Genomic DNA, 8,448 nt, shown 5'->3' with positions numbered 1-8,448 from the left:
TGCTTGGCCCTGATAGGTTAGAACCTAGGTGGGTGGAATAAACAGAACAGAATGCTGGGAGGAAGAGGAGGTGAGGTAAGACGCATCAGACAGACGCGATGCAGCCAGCCACCTGGTCAGACATGCTGAATCTTTCCCCGTAAGTGGCACCTCGTGGTGCTACACAGATTATTAGAGATGGGTTAAGGCAGGATGTGAGAATTAGCCATTAAGAGGCTAGAACTAATGGGCCAAGCAGTATTTAAGAGAATACAGTTTCTGTGTAATTATTTTGGGGCATAAGCTAGCCAGGAGGCTGGGAGCCGGGTGGCAGGAACGACAGTCCACAGCCCCTTTATTTATTAGCTGAATAGTCTTTGTTTTCAATATTGAATCCATGGGATGTATAAGTTTGCCTGATGGTAGAATGTGCCAAAAATATCTTTAGAATGTATAGAACATATGTTTAAAATGGTTAACATGAAAGCATGGTCAATAGGTAAGATATAACTCTCTCTCTCTCTCTCTCTCTCTCTGTGTGTGTGTGTGTGTGTGTGTGTGTGTGTATGATTTTTTTGAGGAGGTGTTATGCTAGATTGGGGAGGGAAAATGGCTTTACAAAGGCAATAAGCATATACAGAAAATACTTGGGAGTTAAAAAGAGAATTTGACAGCAGGTGATATTAATGTATTTGTGCATGTGTATGCACATAACAATAATCAAGGAAAAGATTTGAGAATTTCTTTTGATTTAAGAATGGAATGACATGGAGAGAGTAGAAAAAGGAAAGAGGGAAGTGATGTAATTATATTTTAATTAAATGTATAGAATAATAAAATAAATGTTGATATAAATGTACTAACATAGGACAATGTAAAAGATATACTACTAATGAAACAGACAAGTTATTAAAAGTAAGGTTAGCATTTTGTATATGTATTTGTACACACACACACACACACACACACACACACACCCCAAACACACAAACACCAAGCTCCAGCCTCTGTCCTGACTCAGGGTCCCCTTAGCACTGCTGAGTCCAGTGGCCCTGCAAAGCCTGTGTGAGTGGTTGCTCATTGAGTTTTGTCATTCAGATGTCTTAATTACTTAGCTCTTTCCCCAGGAGAATATAGACAATAAATTCATAGATAAAGATGTAGAAAACATAAATAAATTGGGAAAACCAAGAGAATAATAAACATTCAAAGAATATATATATATAAAATAATTGATTTTAAATAAATAAAAGGATGTGTAGCTTCATGTATTTATAGTCTTTCCCCATGTTTTTTATGAAGGTAAATAATAATTTTGATAGCTCCTGGGCTTTTAAGGATAGGCATAAGGCATATTCTGTGAGGCTTACAACTTAAGATGCAACCTCTATGTTTTTCATGATTATCTATTTTCCTAGTTTTAACGCTTAAAATTTCATCTAGAAATCCAACCCTTCGAATAAAAGCAATTTTTACCAAGTACACTGATCTTTTTTTTTTTTTTTTAAAAAAAAAGCAGATTTGGGTACAATATAAAATAGGAAAGCTTCAAGTAGAAATCAGTTATGTCCACATTTTGTTTCAAGCTTAGGTGAGCATACTGGGTAATGAATATTTATTCATATTAAGCATGCTTGTCAAGGTATGAACTGCTTCGTGGGCTCGGTATGTCAAGACTTTGTAGAATAAGCATTTGAAATGTTTCTTTTCTTTTTTCTTTTTGCAAAACCCATTATTTGATGGTTTCTTTACAAAGAAGCAAAACAAAGCCCACGTACATGTGTGTTTCTTTGTGTGGAAGACAAGAATGACTTCACCAAGTTTTGCAATACTTTTGTTTAGTAGCAGGAGAAGTTTATGGTGGCCTTCAACATTAGTGTCTAAACTGCTAAAAAATTGTTTAAAACACCTCCCTTGCCACAGGTTAGTACTATCTCATGTGGCGTCACAAAATAGCCTATTTATTATCATCAGTGTAAGTCTCATTAAAACAACAGGCCACCATCTGTACATTCCAATTGCTGCTATTCTAAATGTTTTGGGAGAAAGGAAAGCAAATCTATGTCTGAGAAATTCTTTAAAATCCCCTATTGAGAATTCATCTAAAGTGCAAGATTTTAGTTTTAAAAATATTGATGATTTCCCCCATGTTTACAGAAAATTTTACTCTCAGTTTCATTTTATGATTTGATTTTTTTCAAAGTGTTAGAAGCCCACATTTCTCCATTCTGGGCTACAGCAACCATTGTCACAAGTCTTTGACATGAACTGACATCAGCTTGGCATTGAACACTATTTGGAATGCATGTGGAAATGCAGTCTTAACTATCCATGAACAAACATCCTACTTGATATGCAAATGCCTCCATGTTTTCTTATCATCCTAAAAGGTGTGAATTAAATTATAAAAAATGAGAAACTTGCAGTTTGAAGTCAGGCTAAATATGATGAGTCTCCACGAGCACACGCAACCTCAGAAGTGGTGAAGCTTGTGCCTTGAAGCTTTCTTCTAACAATCCAAACCTTGTCCGTGTAAAGCAAGCATAGCCAAGCATTCCATCCTTGAAGCAGCTTATTGAATTAATAAGTCAAGACAATTAATGTGGTGCTCTGTCGCTTTGGGATAATAAAGGAAACATGACCATACAGAGCTATTTGCTATCTGAGGGTCAAGCAGAGGGGAATAAGGAACAAAATGTTCTACTTTCTCTGAGTCCTAAAAAGCTCAGTAAAGTTCCTACTGCTCCATGAGTTGAACCTTACCAGTGCTTCTCAACCTTTCTGATGCTGAGACCCTTTAATACAGCTCCTCATGTTGTGGTGACGACCAACTGTACAATTATTTTTGGTTCTTCTTTACAACTGCAATTCTGCTATTGTTATGAACTGTAATGTCAACATTTGATATGCAGGATATCTGATATGTGACCCCAATGAAGGGATTGTTAGATCCTCCAAGGAGTTGAGATCTATAGGTGAGAAACACTGCCTTAAGTCCTCTTGTTTCCTCTTTTTCTCTTCTTCCCACCTCCACTGCTTTCACACATCTTATATACCACAGGAGTTGAGCAGGCTAGCAATTTTTGTTTGTGTGGTGTGGGTATATATGTGTGTATGCATATGTGGGTGTGCATGCCTGTGTAAATGAGGCCAAGGTTGATGTTGGGTGTCTTTTCTATTGAGTTCTACTTTATTCGTTGAGACAGGGTCTCTCTCTGAACTTAAAGCCAAGCAAGACAAGCTGTGTGATCATCTGCAAGTATCCTCCTGGTTTGACTCCTCCTTCCCAGGCTTGAGGTCACAGCTATGTGTTGCTATATTCCACGTTTTACTTTATATGGGTGCTGGGGATCTGAACTTGCATTCTTCAGCTTTCATGGAACACCTCAGCAACTGAGCCAAATTCCTAGTGCCACTCCCAATCCCACATCTTACTTTGGACTGCCCACATTCCAAATGGTATAAGAATAAAATTTTATTGTTTAAGCTACCCAGGGAAGGTATCATGCCATGGCAGCTGGCTGAAGTTGCCTAATACAGGTTCCTTCACTGCTTCGTTCAGATTAATGGAAAGAGTTCTGTGGTAGACAAGGGCTGAGTATTTAATCAGGCAGTCTTTTGTCTAGACTCTCTCACCAGGCTTCCTTACAGTTAGTGGGGACAGAAGCCGAAGATCTGGTCAAAACAGCCCTTGATCAGCTAAGTCCCTTCAGGTCTCTGAACCGGTCTCTGGGATTACTGTATCTGCTTGATGTTGGGAAACAGAAGCTCAGTAGAAGAGTCCATGACCCACAAATGTGTGTGTGTGTGTGTGTGTGTGTGTGTGTGTGTGTGTGTGTGTGGTCTTTATAGACTGGTGTCGATGGAATTTTTGGTATATAGATGGAGTTCTAGTATCTTCAGTTTGGATATAAAAAGTGAGTATCTGTATTTTCAGAAAAGGTAAGTTAAGGAAGTTCATCTATCACGAAAGTGGGTAAAAAGACCACCATGATACTAGTACAACCTGTTATTGTGCTGTGTAGAGATATCAGTGATTTCATAAAATTGTACAGCTGTAGATGTTCCAAAAGTTTGGTGATATGCTACGCAAGCACTGTACTACTGGGCCACACTACCATCCTCTCTACATGTTTTTACACTCACAACTGCTGTAAATTGTGAACATTATTAAAACTGCTACTGGATTTTGTTAACATTTTGATAAAGGAGCAAGTTAGCTATTACATCTCAAATTTGTTTTCAGATATGTGACTAGATATTAGTGAGTTTTAATATAATTTAAAAACCCTATGTATTCTATTTTATGAATTTTAAGACTATTATCCTGAAAGGGGTGGCAGACTTCTGTAGACTCCCAAAGGAGTCCAAGGCAGAAAGAAGACCCCCTTGGCAATTATTCATCTCAGTTCTTGCAGTGTGAAGCAACCATAGGTAATGTGTAAATGAATACAGTGTGCTAGAGAAGTAATACTTGTGGACATTTCAATGCAAATTCTGTAGAATTTTTAACATATTAGCAGTATTTTCATTTTTTGTTTCAACTGTTAAAAAATGTAAAAGAAATTCTTCAATCACAGGCTACACACAAGCAAGCAGAGCGTCATGGTTCTAATATAGAGAAAGAGACAGTACATAGCCCACCATGACATCTACATAATGCAACATCAGTATTCTTTCAATCTTACTTGTTTTCCAGGTAAATAGAAGATACCTAAGGAGGTTCTCAATAAGCACTCAGTGGTAGTGTGTGCTTACTTGTGTGATGTCCTGAGTTCAGTTCTGGAGTGGAGAGAGAGAGAGAGAAAGGGGCGGGAAATAATAGTCTGAAGAGGGGCACTGTGGTACAGTTGCCTACTGTCCTCAAGAGCCTTTGAACCAGAAACCCTGACATCTCACCATAGTTTGCCAAGAAGTTCTTGTGACCCTGGCAGACTGGCTACCTTGATCTGGGTCATGAAGCCTCTTCCTGCAGAGTGAACAACAGCATCTGCCCTGTGAGTGTTCACCTCCTGTGCTGAGATGTTGGAAGAGCCTGAATGAGATGAAAGAGGAATGTTCCTCTTCAAGGACTCTGCTAAGCAGGAAGCCCCTGGAATTGCTATTGGAGTTCCTTTTAGAAGTCTCTGGCCAGACCTCAATAAGTTTCAGGTGGTTAAAAATGGGGAAAATCTAAGTATCATTAAGAAGATTAGGTACAAACGACTTAAAGGCATCAAACATATTTACTTCCATAAAGTCACAATAACATTGAAAATCCATTAGTCAATTTGGAGGTCTCAGGGGAAATATATCAATAGTTTGAAGGTTGATAAATCAAGATAATCAAGTGTGTAGCCTGTCTTCTTATAAAATTTACTTCTGTATAGTGTAAAGGATAGCCTAAAGATGCAATGAAAGACTGTCCCCAAGACAGGCTTATCTTCAGTTTTCTTTCTTTCTTTCTTCCTTTCTTCCTTTCTTCCTTTCTTTCCTTCCTCCTTTCTTCCATCCATTTATTTATTTATTTTGGTTCTAGAGACAGGGTTTCTCTGTACAGCGTTGGTGTCTGTCCTGGAACTAGCTTTTGTAGACCAGGCTGACCACAGAGCTCCACCTGCCTCTGCCTCCCAAGTGCTAGGACTAGAGGCATGAGCCATCACTGCCCGGCTTTAGAATTTTTTTTTTTGATCTTCAGTTTTCTTAATAGTTTGATCAATGTTTTTTTCTTTTATGTACAGTTTTGAGTAAGCATGAAACACAGAATGGTCAGTTTGAATACTAGAGTCCTCTTTTTAAAAGAGAGACCATTGACCATTAACTACTTGCTAAAATTAAAATAGTTCATAAAAGAAATTTTAATTTCCAGTTGTGGACTCTTTGGTGCTTCAGGTCTCATGAAATGACCAAAGGAAAAAAAAAAACTTAGAGACATGTTCCTCACCCCAGCAATGGAACGATGTACATGGTATCTAGAAAGAGGATGATTGTACTGACTAGTTTTATATCAATGGCTCACAAACTAGAGTCATCTGAAAAGCAGGAGCATCAGTTGAGGAGATACCCCCTCGAGATTAGCTTGTGTGCAACTCTGTGGGGCATTTTCTTCTTTGACGATCGATGTGGGAGGACACATTTCCCTCTGGGTGATGCCATCCCTGAGTTGGTAGTACCAGTTGCCATAAGAAAGCCGACTGAGCAAGTCATGGGGAGTACGCCAGTAAGCAGCACTCCTCCATGGGCTCTGCATCAACCAGTTCCTGCCTTTAGGTCCCTGCCCTGACTTCCCTGTATGATGGATCACAAGCCATAAAATGAAATACACCTACTCTTCCCAAGCTGCTTTTGGTCATGGTGTTTTATCATAGCAATATAAGCCCTAAGATAATGACATTCTTAAATAAATCATGTTCCTTTGGAACACTTTAAATAAAACCTTTCTCTCTTTGAGACAACGATCATTGCTTTAACTCCATCCTCCTTGTGGAAATGACCATAGGAGCTTTAGAGAGCAGTCATCTGGTCCTGTCAACAGTGGCCAGTCCTGGGACGTTTTTTTGTGAATGACTGGGTAATACTTCCCATATCTTTTAGATTACTCTAGGGGTATTTTTTTTTCCAAAAGGAAAATTAATGCAAATGAAGTGTTTGGAGGGTGTTAGTCTCTCTAAACAAGAGGAAAAAGAGGCAAACTTGGTGTTGTCTGTCTTGATTCAGGAAGCACTGACTGGAGTTCAGCCCTGAGCACTGAGCAGAGCCAATAAAGCCAAAGAAGGAAGTGCCTTTTGGCCTTTTCCCAGAAGACCTCAGCTTTTCAGGCAGACAGGAAGATAGGTAGGCAGGCAGGCAGACAGACAGAAAGACTCTGAGCACAGCCTCTCACTTCCAGTCCGAAGCCCCCTTTTCCCTTGAGGGCCTCTTAACTGCTGTTATAATAAAAAAACAAAACAAAACAAAAAAACCCAGAGAAACAGGAAAACCTCCAGTAGCAGCAACAACCCATTTTTATATAACACAAAAACTTTAAAAGTTTTATGTTTTGTGGAGAAAGAAAGAGATGGTTCAGATGTTAAGAGCACTGACTGCTCTCCCGGAGGTCCTGAGTCCAATTCCCAGCAACCACATGATGGCTCTCAACCATCTGTAATGAGATCTGGTGCCCTCTTCTGTCTGCAGCATACATGCAGATAGAACACTGTAAATATAATTAATAAATAAATATCACACACACACATACACACACACACACACACACACACACACACACACACACATATATATATACCAAATTTTAAGTTTTATATGTCTTTTCATGGTAGTATTCGTACTTCACTCCCCACTTTGAGACATGGGTACAACAATGAGAGCAGCTGAGAACTCAAAGTGCTGCATGTTCAGGCATAGATACCCAGGAGCAAACTCTAGAAAACTGCCAGTGCCTTCCTGGACCCCTGAAGAACAGTACATACTGCTGTCTTCCATGAGATGGACAGGTAAGGAAGTACAGACAAGACCAAAGTGCAGCATGGGAAAAGCTTGTGAAAAGGTCTCGGCACTTGGACTGCTGCTCAGTTTGGAAACTCTGGGAGTTGCTGCATGGTGCAAAGTATTGTTTAGATTCTGTCCTCTGATAATAGGGGGGCAGTTCTTCACACAGTGATGCCTGACCTTGAGGGATCTGTGGGTTGTCACAATGGTTGTGGGGTAGTATTATTAAAAGAAGAGGATGCTGCATGGCCTGAAATAGATGACCAATTCTGTACAATATAGAACTAATTGCTGTTCTAATGACAAGATCCTTAATAATGACATTGTATTGTGTGTGCTTGTTCCTGATGAATGTGTTTCCCAAGAAAAGAAAAACAGTGGGACAAAGAAGTAATTGATGGCTGCCTTTTTCTACTACTAAAATTGCAATTAGTATGCTAAGACTACCAGGTGAGGTAGAATTTGGAGGTTTTCACTTAGATGAGTTTCACTCAGTGCCCCGCAATTCATTTTTTGTTACTGCATTTTGTGGGAGTGATAAAAGTTCAGGCTCAGAGCCCTGCATGGCCTGGAACTCATTATTTGACTCAGGCTGGTTTTGAACTTGCAGCCATCTTTTTGCCTCAGCATTCTGAGTGTCTGGATTACAGACCTTCATCACCACACTATGCTGGCACTGCTTTTGAAAATCTGGTGTAGACTTGATGTTTTCTGTAATCTGGCGAAGGGTCATTTTATAGGGTTTAAGTATCTCTGGCTAAAATATTCACTGGCTAGCTTGTTTTGATACTTTTGAAAGAACTTATGTCTTTAATCATATTGTAATTTGGGCCAATTTGTCTTCTGTCAATTTGTGTTTGGTCTATTTCCTGCTAGCAAATGTTTGTTTCTTCATCTGTAGCTGATGAAATGCCTGCCTGAGTCTTTTTGCTCTTCTCTATATAAAGAGATGCGAATGTATTGAATTCCTGCAGGTAATCACCATTAGCAGCCCACTGCTCT

The sequence above is a fragment of the Microtus oregoni genome, unplaced genomic scaffold (genome assembly GCF_018167655.1).
Source record: "Microtus oregoni isolate MIOR12 unplaced genomic scaffold, Mior012 000002F_ref0000024, whole genome shotgun sequence".
Lineage (NCBI taxonomy): Eukaryota > Metazoa > Chordata > Mammalia > Rodentia > Cricetidae > Microtus > Microtus oregoni.
This window is presented reverse-complemented; position numbering follows the sequence as displayed.